Source organism: Megascapheus bottae, chromosome 16 (genome assembly GCF_031878675.1).
Source record: "Megascapheus bottae isolate mThoBot1 chromosome 16, mThoBot2.hap1, whole genome shotgun sequence".
Taxonomy (NCBI): domain Eukaryota; kingdom Metazoa; phylum Chordata; class Mammalia; order Rodentia; family Geomyidae; genus Megascapheus; species Megascapheus bottae.
This window is the reverse complement of record NC_143524.1, coordinates 52,895,394-52,909,041: the sequence shown is the minus strand read 5'-3', so window position 1 is coordinate 52,909,041 and position 13,648 is coordinate 52,895,394. Positions and strand designations below refer to the sequence as shown.

The window sequence follows — 13,648 nt, the reverse complement described above, 5'->3', positions numbered from 1 at the left end:
GACAGGTTTGGAATAATGCAAGTGTTCTGTTCTATTGTCTTAAAGAAATCTAAACTGAAATGTTTAGCTCCGTGGTTATTGTTTTTTGCTTTTGAATTTGGTTTGTTTGTGTTGGTTTTGGTTCTAGGGCTTGCACTCAGGCCTGAGCCCTGTCTTTGAGCTTTTGTGTTCAAACTAATGCTCTACTGCTTCAGCCACAGCTTAACATCAGCTTGTTGTTGTTGTTGGGTTTTTTTGGTAGTTAATTAGAGGTAAGATTTTTATATGCTTTTCTGAGTGAACTGGCTTTGAATGATGATCTTCAAATCTCAACCTCCTGATGAGCTAGGATTACAGGCATGAGCCAACAGAACCGGACTCAATACCTTTTTTCCCTTAAATTTACTTGTTATTTTTACAAGGGATTTTCTGGGAAGAATTTGTGAATTTATTATAGTTTTCTTATAACAATTAATTCAAAACATGAAACAAATAATTTAGTAAATTGTAAGGATTGTATTCAGAGGCATGTAAGTAATTTAAGATAATTTAAGTATCAACAGAAATGTTGGTTTGGGCTATGAGCCCCATCCTTGCCCACGAATCACTCCAACATGATTCGAAAGGTATAGGTGACATTCTAAGGCTTTGGACAAGATAGACCAATAGTCAATCTGAGGTTCTAACCATTGTTAGGTGATACTAAACCATTGAAGCTGCTTCCTCACTGTAAACAAGGATACCACTGATTGTATAGCTGGTATTGTGATTGGAATGAGAGCATGTAAAATTCCCAGCATTTCTGTCCTTCATCCCAGGGGACTATGGACTTCATTTTTTGTAATATTTATCTCCTATATTATAAATCTGTCTCTCCCTCTCTCTCTTTTACAATAGAAGGTAAGTCCCTTGTATACAATAATTGCTATGAGGAATCTTGATGGCCTCATGCAGTAAGATTAATTTTTCTGTCTTCATAGTCCAGGTTGTGTGGTTACTACAGATGATGGAGAGGGGTAAGTCTACTCTATTTAAATAATGAAAGATCTCAGATTCTTTATTCTAAATAATTTACGTCACTCCCACCCCTGAATACCAGAATTCCTCCACTGACTCTCTGCATCCAGATAAAGGAAGAGATAACAGAAGGACCTCCAGGGAAGAATTTGAGAGGCCAGATCTTAAAAAAAATGGAGTGTATTTCTTCTGACATTTCATTTGTCAAAAGATTGTCAAGTGGCCCCCATGCTCAGCCACAAGGGATACTGAGAAATGAGTTTATCAAGATACTGAGTTCATTCAGCCTAGTAAGGAAAGACAGGTTTGACAAATCACATTCTCTTAAGTAAGGTATGTTTCATTCCTATGCATCTAACCCTTTACACTTTGGTAGTAGCAGTGACAAAATACATGGTAAACTAAAATGAATTCATAAATGAATAAATGTGTGATGAGAAAGTATCATGCGTTCACTTAGAAATAAATTAATGCTAGTGAAATATACATATCCTGAAAGTTGGAGAATGCACCAAATAGCTGGCATTTTCCTGCCTTAGCATACATGGTTTTCATGACTGGCCAAAGTATTCCTCAAGATCTGAGGATCTGGTGCTCTTCTGTTCTCAACCCTAGCCACACTCCCATGTGTTTCGACATCCTCACTATGTATCAACTGCCAAACAAGTACTTGGTCTGACCTCAGGGCCTATGATACTGTTATATTCCTTGTTTGATACCTCTGCCCCCACGGATGGCCAAAATCATCTTCATTTCATTTACTTCTTACCTTAACTATATTCACCATGATCCCTTCTCTGACTTTCTGTCCTTCTCTCTATGTTACTTTCCTCCATTATATTTATGAGAGTGATATATACTATGTATTTCTAGATTTGATGATAAAACTGTGAGATCCAGGAGTTTCAGTTATGTTTTCTCCACATTGTTCTTAGCATCAATTACTTGTACAAGTGGTTTCATTGTGACATGTCCATATAAGCATGCAAATGTATTTGGATTAGATTCACTTCTTCCATTAATCTCCTCATCTCCATTCGACCCCTTTCTACAACATTGCATTAGCACCTAGAACAGCACTTGGCACATCGTTGATACTCAGGTTTACATAAATAACTTCTGCATAGTAGTGTGTATCATCTTGACAAGAAAGTGACAGACAGGAGCTGGGAGCATGGCCTCGTGGTAGAGTGCTTGCCTAGCATACATGATGTCTAGGTTCGATCTCTTGGTTAGCACATATACAGAAAAAGTTGGAAGTGGTGCTGTGGCTCAAGTGGTAGAGCACTAGCCTTGAGAAAGCCCAAGGACAGTGCCCTGACTCTGGCAAAAAAAGAAAAAAATTGACAACCATTGAATACAAACATAATGTTGTCAAAAGTATTTAACATCTACATGTAGGGAAATGGAAAAGACAATAGCAGTAATCAGTAAATAGAGGTGATGATTTGGCTTTCTAACTCAAGGATAAAAATATTTTACTCTGAAAATACACATCACAGGCTATTAGAGACTATTTGGAAAGGACTTCAGGGCTTCTTCCTAGAATGCTGATTTCAATACGATCCATTCATTCTGTGGAGGCAGCTTGAAGGAATCAACTTCAGCTGAGAACACTGTAATGAATACTTAAACCATTTCAAGTTTGTCTTATCAGGTAGATTGTTCAGTTGAAGGAGTCATTTCACCACAGCAATCTCTTCAAAAAGTAGTGTCTGGGAGATAATTTCTATTTGATTACTCAAGGTTGCATTTGGAATGCAGAGAGTAGTTGACAATACTTATCTCCAAAGAAGAAACAAAGGCTACAGACACACATGAGTTAGAAATGATCAGAAGAACCCATTGAGAAAATTCTTCAGTAAATTTTGCTTACAATTTTAAGCTCATATCCTGGTACCATGAAACTATAGACCTGAAAATGATCTTCAGTGGAGGAAAGTGTGGTCTGAAAATCAAAGCTTATATGTTTTGCAAAAGTTTTCTATGCTTGACACTCTGCAAACTCTTCCCATGATACAAGAATTGCCATCTTTACCTGATAGCTAATTTTCAGAATGGTTAACTTGCATAATCTCATCCATCAAGTATGTGGCAGAACTGAACTTCCTCGGAGATACACCTTCCTCAAAGTCCCTAGAGTTTTGAATCTGACTCCTTAGGAGGCATTATCACTCCAAAAAGTTGCTTAGCAAATGAGGGAAGGGTAGACATTGTCCAAAAAGAAAAGTACTCTTCACTTGAATTGTACAGCTTTAACACCTCTGTACATCACTTTTATAAAAACAACAAGAAAATTAAACTAGTTACTCAGCTATTAAATAATATATTCAGAGAAAAGACTCAAGCATCTCTGACCCCTTTAGTGCTTTCCCACCAAAGTTACTTTTCTGTATAGGGACACAAAAGTAAAGTTTTGCAAGGAAATCTCCATGTTAAATACCTCTCAAATTATATCCAACTAAAGATTGTTTGAGTGGGAAAGGGAAAAGCTAGTAAGATAAATAGAAAGCCCATAGAATGGGAGGAATCTTTACTAAGTTTCAGATAAGGGCTTCATACCTAAAATATACTTAGAACTCAAAAAATTAAAATCCCTAAAAGCAAATCCTAAAAGCAATAGCAACCCATTGTTAAATGGGCTAAAGATATAAAGAGAGTTCTCAGAAGAAATAGGAATGTCCAACAGACAAATGGAGATAGATTGAACATCTGAAATGCAAATCAAACTAACATTGAGATCCCACCTCATCCCAGTTAGAAGGTCCATTATCAGGAAAACTAATAATAACAGATAATGACATGGATGTGAACAAAAGATAATGCTACTACACTGTTGTTGGGAATGTAAATTTCATCAACCACTCTGGAAAAACAGTATGGAGCGTCTTTAAAAGATTAAACAGATATAGTTAGACAAAGAGTAAACTAATTCAGTAGTGATGCTCACTAGACACTATGTTGAAAATGAACTATGCAACTTTGGGGTGGAGAGTAGAATTGGAAAGGAAAAAACTGGGAGAAAATGAGGGAGAGGTGATAGTGTTCAAAAATAAATGTATTCAATAGCTAACTATAGACCCCTCTGTACATCACCTTTATAATAACACTTTTTTTTTGCCTGGTCAAGTGACCTGAATTCAGGGAGATGTCCCTGAGCGCTTCAGTCCAACCCTTGTGTTCTACCCTGTGAGCTAAATCACCACAGCGGCACTTCTGGTTTTCTGGGGATTTTAATTGGCGATAAGCGTCTTGAAGACTGTCATACCCCATCTAGCTTTGAACCATGATCTCAGCCTCCTGAGTAGCTAGGATTACAGGTGTGAGCCGCCAGCACCCAGAAATAAAACATTTTAAAATGATAAAAATAAAATTAAATAAAAATAAACAAAGAGCTTCCCTTTAACCCAACAATTCCACTCCTGCGCATTTATTCATTTGGCCACAGACGAGGTCACACTAAAACTACCAGCACAACCATGTTTATTGCATATTGTTTACCATAACCAAGATACAGAATCAGCCCAGATGCCCCTCAGTGGATGAATGGATCAAGAAATGTGGTATATAAATGCAATGGAATCCTACCTCCCATCAGAAAAAAATAGCATTGCCCCATTTATAGGAAATGGAAAGATTTTGAAAAACTTACATTAAATGAAGTATGCTTGACCAAATGTAACATATATTGCATAGTTAATCTCATTTGTAGTAATAATAATGTGGCTGTAAATCCAACACAATGGATAGTAACAGATTAAAAAGTACATTTGGACATGATAAAATAAACAGGATTCTAAGCATTCATAGAGTGAGACCAAAGAATAGTCTTAGGAGAGGATCACAACGGCACAACTATTTGTGTATGATCATATGAAATGATGATTATCGAAATGAACTCCAAGAGATGAAAAGAAGGGTTTTTCTTATTTTACTTTTGTATTTGTTTTCTGTTTTTCAACTTTTGTCATCACCTTTACACTACAGTGGACATCACCTTTACAAAACAAAACTAAGTTTTAAAACAAAACAACAAAGCTGTCTCCATCTATATTCATTATTGTACTATTTCTTCTTCAATCAGTGCTGGAGGTACCAGAGACTCCAGTACTCATACATTGTAGGCAAGCACTTTGTCTCTACTCTTTATACCCATCCCTTGCTTAAAATGTATTTTTCCCTTAAGAAAAAGACATGGATTCATATTACCATTAATATTTATTCAAATATTACTCATAGTTTCTTATTCCTCATATCTGTAGCCCCATAACAATGGCATTGTGTTCTCTCCCTACAAGAGATGCATTAGCTTTCATCACTGTGTGGAAATACCTTGATGGCCCGATGTTTCTATTTCATGATGTTGATTGCTTACCTCCCAAGTGAGAAGAATGTCAGAATTTAGAAACACATTTATCTTTTCCCTGTGAGTGGTCTCATAAATTGCAAATAAGTGTATGAAGTATTTAATATTAACAAAAATAATAGCTAACACAGAGAGCCTAATACAAATGTATCACAAGATACCATTTGAAAAGCATGTATTAACTCACATAAACTCATTTGGTAAATATTGTTATTAACTCTAATTCATAGTTTAAAAAATTTGAGGCACAGGGAGGTTTAAAAATGTCCAAAGTAACACAGCTACATAAGTTACAGAACCAAGACCCCACCATACACACGCTCACTCAAGTCCAACCTCCTAAACAGCCAGTATACTGCTTTGTAATTCACTTCTTAGGAAGTCAAGATTCTATTTTTTAAAGTATTTAAAAGGTCTTTAAACAGCACAAGAGGAGTTTAAATACCAAACTTTAGACTCTATTACAGAGCTATAGTGACCAAAACAAGTTGGTACTGGCACAAGAACAGGCCTGAAGAACAAGGGAATAGAAACGAGGACCCAGATATTAAACCATAGACCTATGGCCACCTAATCTTTGATAAGGGAGCAAAAAAAATAGAATGGAAGAAAGACAGCCTCTTCAACAAGTGGTACTGGCAGAACTGGTTAAGCAGTTAAGCACCTGCAGAAAACTAAAGTTGGATCCTTCCTTGTCACCCTGCACCAGGATGAATAACTCCAAATGAATAAAAGACCTTGATGTAAAAGCAGATACACTGAAAACTTTACAAAAAGGAATAGGAGATACACTAGGTCTCCTTGGCACAAGTCAAAACTTTCTTAATAAGGATCCAGAAACACAACAAATCAGAGAATGTCTGGATAAGTGGGACTGCATTAAACTGCAGAGCTTCTGTATGGCAAAGGCCATAGCTAGCAAATTAAGTAGAAAGAATCCAGAGTGGGAGAAGATCTTCACTAACCATACAATGGACAAAGGCCACATATCTAAAATATATCAACAGCTCAAAAAATCGAATCATTCCAACACTAATCTCCAAGGAAACAACCATCCCATTAAAAGATGGGCCAAAGACTTAAAGAGAGTCTTCTCTGGAGAAGAAATAAGAATGGCCTATGGACATATGAAGGAATGCTCAACATCTCTGGTCATAAAAAAAATGCAAATCAAAACAACTCTTAAGATTCCACCTCACTCCAGTTAGAATGGCCAGGATCAAGAAATCTAACAACAACAGATGCTGGCAGGGATGTGGCCAGGAGGGATCACTACTACACTGTTTGTGGGAGTGCAAAGTCATTCAACCACTATGGAAAGCAGTATGGCAGTTTCTCAGAAGACTAAACATAGAACTCCCTTATGACCCAGCAGTTCCACTACTTGGCATTTACCCAATTGTCCAGAAACAAGGGCATACAAAATCCACTAGCACAACAATGTTCATTGCAGCACTATTTACCATAGCAAAGATATGGAACCAACCCAGATGTCCCTCAGTTGATGAGTGGATCAACAAGATGTGGCATTTATACACAATGGAATTCTATGCTGTAGTCAGAAAGGATGACATTGCCCCATTTGTAAGGAAATGGAAAGACAGAAAAAAATCATATTAAGTGAAGTTAGCCAGACTCAAAGGAACATAGGCTAAATGCTTTCCCTTATTTGTCACAGTAGAAACCTTGGGCTCTCCTAGTAGAGATTTACAATAGAACAGAATGTAGATTCATAAGGCCGTATAGAATGACGCTAAATGAAAGAACCTCTAGGATGTAGAAACAAAAGCTATATAATGAGTGATTGTTGTCCTTAATGTACTATGTTATCTCTCATCTCTTTTGCTGTCACTTGGTTATTTCATATTGTTATAGTATTTCACCTGGTTATCTGATATATTGCATATATGCTTATTTGGTTATTTGAAGTCGGATAGGAAAGGGGGGAAAACAAGATGAGGATGGAGGTGGAGGAGGGAAATGGGGACCAAGACATGAGAAAAGGTATCAATGTATGTGAAGTATTGCACCTTCTATCTGGTGAATGTAATGTAACCCTTCTACTAATTATAATAAAAAATATATAAAAAAATAAAATGAAATAAAATGAACACTTAGGAAAATAACCATTTTAAGTGGAAGAAAAAAATAAGTAAAAAATTCTTTAGTAATGCAAAGAGCTTTTAATTCAATGTGCTATTTTATGTGGACAATGCACATAGACCAATGTCACCTTTCATTTGTCTCCTCCACCTCTTAAAAACCAAATTATGCCCACAATTTGACTAGTTGCATTTTCACATATCATACATTGAATATTATGATTTTATTTTCCAGCTCCCTTTCTCTCTTCATTTATCTACTTTTCCTCCCCTTGACTTTATCACCCTCCTGAATCCCCCTATTCTGGCTTCCTGGTATTAATTTTGTTAGGCTGGGAGTTGTTTATAAAGTTGGAATTATCTCCCTCATATACAAGTTAAGCAAAGAGCTAAGTAGAGACATTTTAGGTGATTCTATCTCATGCCTTCTTCTTTTTTTATAGAAACATACTATAGAGGCCACAGCTCTACTTGAAACATGCCTACCTTGACTTGTACAATACCAAAAATAGGTCAAAAATAAGTTGAGTATTTATGTAGAAGACCATTCAATAATTGGATGCTTCAGGACCTGTTTCTTGGGGACATCATTAGTGAGTGGCTGTAAATCAGAGTTTAGCTCCCTGTCATCTATTTACTAGTTACCTGAACTCTAGCATGTTTTTTAATGTAGCATTCTGTGTACAGCAGGTATAAAATTACCCATCTGTGATTGTTCAGTAAAATCTATATATACTTAAAGGAACATTATCATAATAATTACATAATGGATATGTAAACTGATGACATTCTCATCAACAGGAAGTAATATATTTGGCCAAAATATCAAAAAATTAGGCAAAACTGAGTTAAAAGGGATATGTATGCATGAGAGCAGGTAAGTTTTCTCATCTTGATATGACGCTGATGGGGTAGGATGGCTTAGACCTTCAATATTATACACATTTGGATGCAGAAACAAAGCAGATCCCAGTTCTGTTCTTCTTGGCTATCTGCTCTTAAATAAATATACTCTGACATGCTTCATACTTATATGTAATAAGATATTTAATATATGAATACACACATGCATATATATGTTTACATATATAATCATATGTATATGTGTGCATAAAGAAATTCTAAGGAACTGGATTATATAATCATAGGTGCAATCAAATCCATATTCTGCTGAGCTAATAATATCCCATACAGTTCCAATCTAAGGGCCATAATTCGCTGGCTACTCTAAAATAGTTGATGTTCTTGATTAAAGGAGTAGCTAGGAATGTTTTCTGTTTCTTAGGAGAAAGTCAGCCTTTTGCTTTTTGAAGGCCTTCAACTAATTGGATAAAAACACACCCTACTTTATGGAGGGCAATTTATTTTACTGAGTCTATGATTTCAAAGCTCATCTTAGAATTTTCATATAGAGTGCTGATGGGGAAGGAGAGTTTGGAGAGAAACAGAGCCAGAGTACATCTTGAAATCAATTTAATTTCAGAACATACTAGAAGATTTTTGTTCTGTGGTGCCTAGATTGTGTCTCTCCTGCCTGGTTTCCTACTCTTTATACTCTGAGCCATTTACCTGAGCTCTTGGCATAGGCTTGCAAAACTAGGGTCTTTGCTTCATGTTATTAAATATGGGTAATTTGTATTTGAATTGTAAAAAGGAAAAAATAGTTTATGTTATCTCTGTAATTGATGTCCTGACCTCCTGTTTCAATGCCCTATAAACATCTGTCAGCGTCTCCTGTTAATTATAATTGTACTTGCTAACTTAGAGCCAGTTGTCATTTTCATTATGTCCCATGACTTTGTAATTAAACCATTTGAAATAGATGGAATTTGCAACTATAGTAGGTAAATAATTTAGGGCTTAGGTTTTCTGTATTTGGTGATCTGAGGAGTCATCTTGGAGCTTGAAAGTCCTTTTAAAAGGAACTGTGTGGACCCGTGTCATTAACATTTGATGATTAACTCTAAATTGTGATTCTGTCGGGCTGGTTACACATCAAAGAAAAGATCATTTGATGATTTTAATAAAAATACTTCATAAAAATGTGACTGCTATATTTCCCTACCCGGGAGGAAGGCTCTTAAAAAATAAAAGCCTTTGTTGCTCAGCTTGTAGCTGCACTAAGTTTAAAGAGCTGAATTCAGCTGTAGCAAAGGAGACCTAGTAGTCCCGTTGTTGCAGCTTAGCCCTGGAAACACCAGATCTAGAGCAAGACATTGGCAAGATCCTTTGAATTGAGTTTGAAAGGAGGCAAACAGGAAGAGTGGGATTTGCTGAAGGACGCCATGTGCATGATAAAGCCATATACATTGGTTGTAAAACCTGTTACACTCCTGTATGCATTTAAGAGCTGGAGGAACCTCAGGATTCAGCTTACATATGTTCAGCTATTATGTTATGGAATGGCTTAGTGACTGCCACAAAATACCCAACACGAACAACTGAGTCGAAAGAAGCATTTATTTCGCTCATCATTTCCAAAAGGTCAGTCGGTGGGTCCTTCAGTCTGCAAGCTTAGGTACAATATCATGGTGGTTGGAGTATGTAGAAGAGAAGCTGTACTCCTCCTGTCATGGCTGACAGTAAGGAAGGAAATACAGGAAGGAGACAGGGTAAGATGAAATCTCCAAGGACACATCCTCAGTGATCTGATTCCTCAACCCGCACCCACCGTCTAATGTTTCCATCCCCTTGTCATAGAATAGAGCCACAGAACAGAGACCCGGGGTTCAAGTGTAAGTAGCTAAGTAAATAGAACAGGTCTGGACAGACAGAATGTAGAATCATTGTAGAGGTGGATCTGGCTTCCGAAATTATATTTTCTCATAAGTGACTGTATACATACATATATATATATATATATATATATAGTAGCTTTACAGAGATCTGTACTCAAAGGACTGGTTATCTGATATGTGAATGAGTGGTTAGACAGGTGAGGTGGCACTCTGTGAAGTGCTGATCATCTGTTTCCATGTTTTCACATGACAAATATTCCATTTGTGGTGCCATATCCCAAGCTTTCCCTTTCTAAAGTAGAGGAAATATATACGGAAAACAGTTAAAGCACTAAACTACACAGGCTAGGAGGTGAGTTATCTGAATATACTCACTTTCTCTCTGTCTTCTTCAGCAGGAAACTTGATACAAGTTTTTTCTGGATTTACATATTCTGATCAATAGATATACATATAGTACCTTCAAGAATTGTGCTATGACAAGATGAGGGGAGGGGTAGGGGAATTGAAATGGGGACAAAAACATGAGAAGGGGTATCAATATTTGTGAAGTAATGCACTTTCTATCTGGTGAATATAATGTAACCCTTCTATAAAAAAATCAAGTATTATTTTTTAAAAATAGAATTGTGCTACAGAGCCAGGAGCATGGCCTAGTGGTAGAGGACTTGCCTAGCATGCACAAAGACCCAGGTTCAATTCCTCGGTACTACATACATAGAAAAAGCCAGAAGTGGTGCTGTGACTCAAGTGGTAGAGTGCTAGCCTTGAGAAAGCTCAAGGACAGTGCCCAGGACCTGAGTTCAAGCCTGGGGACTGACAAAAACAATAGTGCTTACTCTAGTTTTCTCTATCTCCTTCTATCCTTCTTTCCCTTCTTTCCTCTTCCTTATTTATCTGTATCTCTTGCCCTAACCATTCCTCCCTTTACCACATACACACACACACACACACACACACACATACACACACATAACTGTGCAGAAAAATATATTCAACTTTGAAGACCTCCCAGAGAAGGACTTTGCTTTAATTTTGTGTGCATATTACTTATAGGGGCTTCAAATCAGGGTGTCCATTAGCTTATTCATTCAAGGCTAACATTCTATCACTTGAGCCACAGCTCTACTACGGGCTTTTTGTAGAAATATGAGCCTGATGAACTTTCTTGCCCCAGCTAGCTTTGAACAGTGATTCTCAGATCTCAGACTCCTTAGTAGCTAACTGTATAGGCACAAGCCATCAGCTCCTGGTTTCTGCCTTATTTGTAATTTGTATTGAGGTCTTGCCCTCAAAAGAATTATAAAATGGTAATACATTCTCACTTAAAAGTATACATAATAGTAATTTGCATTTTTATGACAGTGTGTAGTTTTAAGACACATTTTACATCATATTGTATGTATAATCCTTGGTGACATGAGTGATAGTTATATTTCAATTTTGGCTGTAAAAAAGTTTAATGATAGAGGATGAATGAGTCCCAATGGTCACATGCAGTTTGAATAAGAGATATAACTTCAGGACTCCTGGTTTTTAATTTTCCCCTCTGTCAGCTGAATTATACTACCCTACTTATGGCTTTGTAACTTCCTCTTCATTCTACAAGATAATTGCTTTTGATGTCCTCAAAGAATAAAACTGTTCCTTATTATTAAAGAGCCCTCAAGCCAATACACCATCTCATAGCATCTTTATACCATGACTTCAAATATAAGTATATTGTGTCAGGTGCTGGTAGTTCATACTTGTCTTTCACTCAGCCAGCTGAAATATGATGATTGATGGTCAAAGCCAACTCAGGCCCGTGAACCCATGACAGTCTCATTTCCAATTAACTATCAAGAAGCCAGGAGTCGAGCTATGGCTCTAGTGGTAGAGTGCTAGACTTGAGCACAAAAAATGGAAGGTCAGCAGTGAGGCCCTGATTCAACTGCCAAGGGCACCTGCATGCATGTATGCACACACACACACACACACACACACACACACACAACTACTACTGTTACTACCATGACTACATGCAGGAACTTAACTAAAATTAACGCTCTGGGCTGGTATTAATTTCCACCCACAGTGAGGTAGAGAGTGTAATGAGGTAACAAAGTCACACAGATTTATTTTATGATCCATTTGTAGACCTTAGGATGTATTTCCAACTTAACGTTCATGAATCATCCCTACTGGGATTAAATTAGCTCATTCCATTCCCACACTATCTACAACACATTCTTCATAGAGACATACAACGGAAAGTTAATTTGAGACAACGAGCAGGTCAAATAGTTTATTTATAACATGCGGTGAAACAGTTTGTGGCCCCAATTTCACTTAAATCACAAATCCAGGAAGTAACAGAAAGAAACAAGCCTGCTCAGTCACCTTGCCCTTGCTGGCAGATTGAGATCTGCGTCTTTGGTGTACTTTCCATTGCTTGGGTCAATGTGTATATTTTTATCTCTCTTCATATTCAATACTGCTGATGAATATGGCTTTTATGAGAATAGCGTAAATGAAAAGGGTAGTGTGGGATGTAGATTTTTCTTTCTCTTACAGTGTGTTCCATCACATTTTAGTTCAAAATAAGAAATATTTTCTTTAGGTCTTAAAAAAATGAATGTTCTGTCATCCTGCCTCATGTCTTAGCATTCTACTCTGGGTCAGAGTGGTCTGCCCATTGTGCTGCTTCTGTATGTGTGCTTTTAAGAGAGGTATTAGACCTCTCCCAATGGCATCTGGAGATTAGAAAGATCCACTGTGGGGAAACAGATGCAGACCACCATAGCACAATGGATGTTTTACCAGAGCAAATGGAGCATCAGGGTACCTGGTGAAATATAGTTGTTAACTTTGAATCTAGTATATGTGGCTTAGAAGAGCACTGTAGTTAAATTTTAATCTGATCCATTTTCCTCAGTTCTTGAGAGTTGATCTCTAGGTCCTTAGAATATTATACCTGAGATGAATGCCTTAGTTTGGCTGGAGATTTGACCATTTTTGAGTCTCACAATGTAACTTACCATATGTTACCAATTCTGTATCCAGAAGGGCTAAAAACTAAATGTCAGTCATATGGCTAATATATCATGAGGCCTCAATACAAATTTTATATGTAAATATAACTGTGACATCTATAAATATATGTAGTGAATTACTGAGATGGCCCTGGGAACTCTGTAAACTTCTGAATGGTATCAGAATGGAGGGTGGGCTCCATTGACTATGTGCCTTCAAAATCTTCATAGTCCATATATTTCATTCCTGGTGTCTGTGAAATCTGTGTAGAAGCTATGTGTTCCTTCTATGTGTAACCACAAAAGTGCTGCCAAGCCCTGAAAAGCTTTTAGCAGAGAAACTATCTACCTATCCAGCATGCATTAAGAGGTATTGCATCGAAAAGATGATCCATAGTGAAGAGGTTGGGAAGGTGGCATTTCAGGCAAGAC

General features: G+C 37.1%; 1 protein-coding gene across 15 annotated transcripts in view; it reads left to right on the top strand.

The window, feature by feature from the left end:
* Dlg2 (discs large MAGUK scaffold protein 2) overlaps nt 1-13,648 on the top strand; it is a 1,918,473-nt gene that overhangs the window by 778,518 nt on the left and 1,126,307 nt on the right. The gene's annotated exons all lie outside the window — the stretch shown is intronic.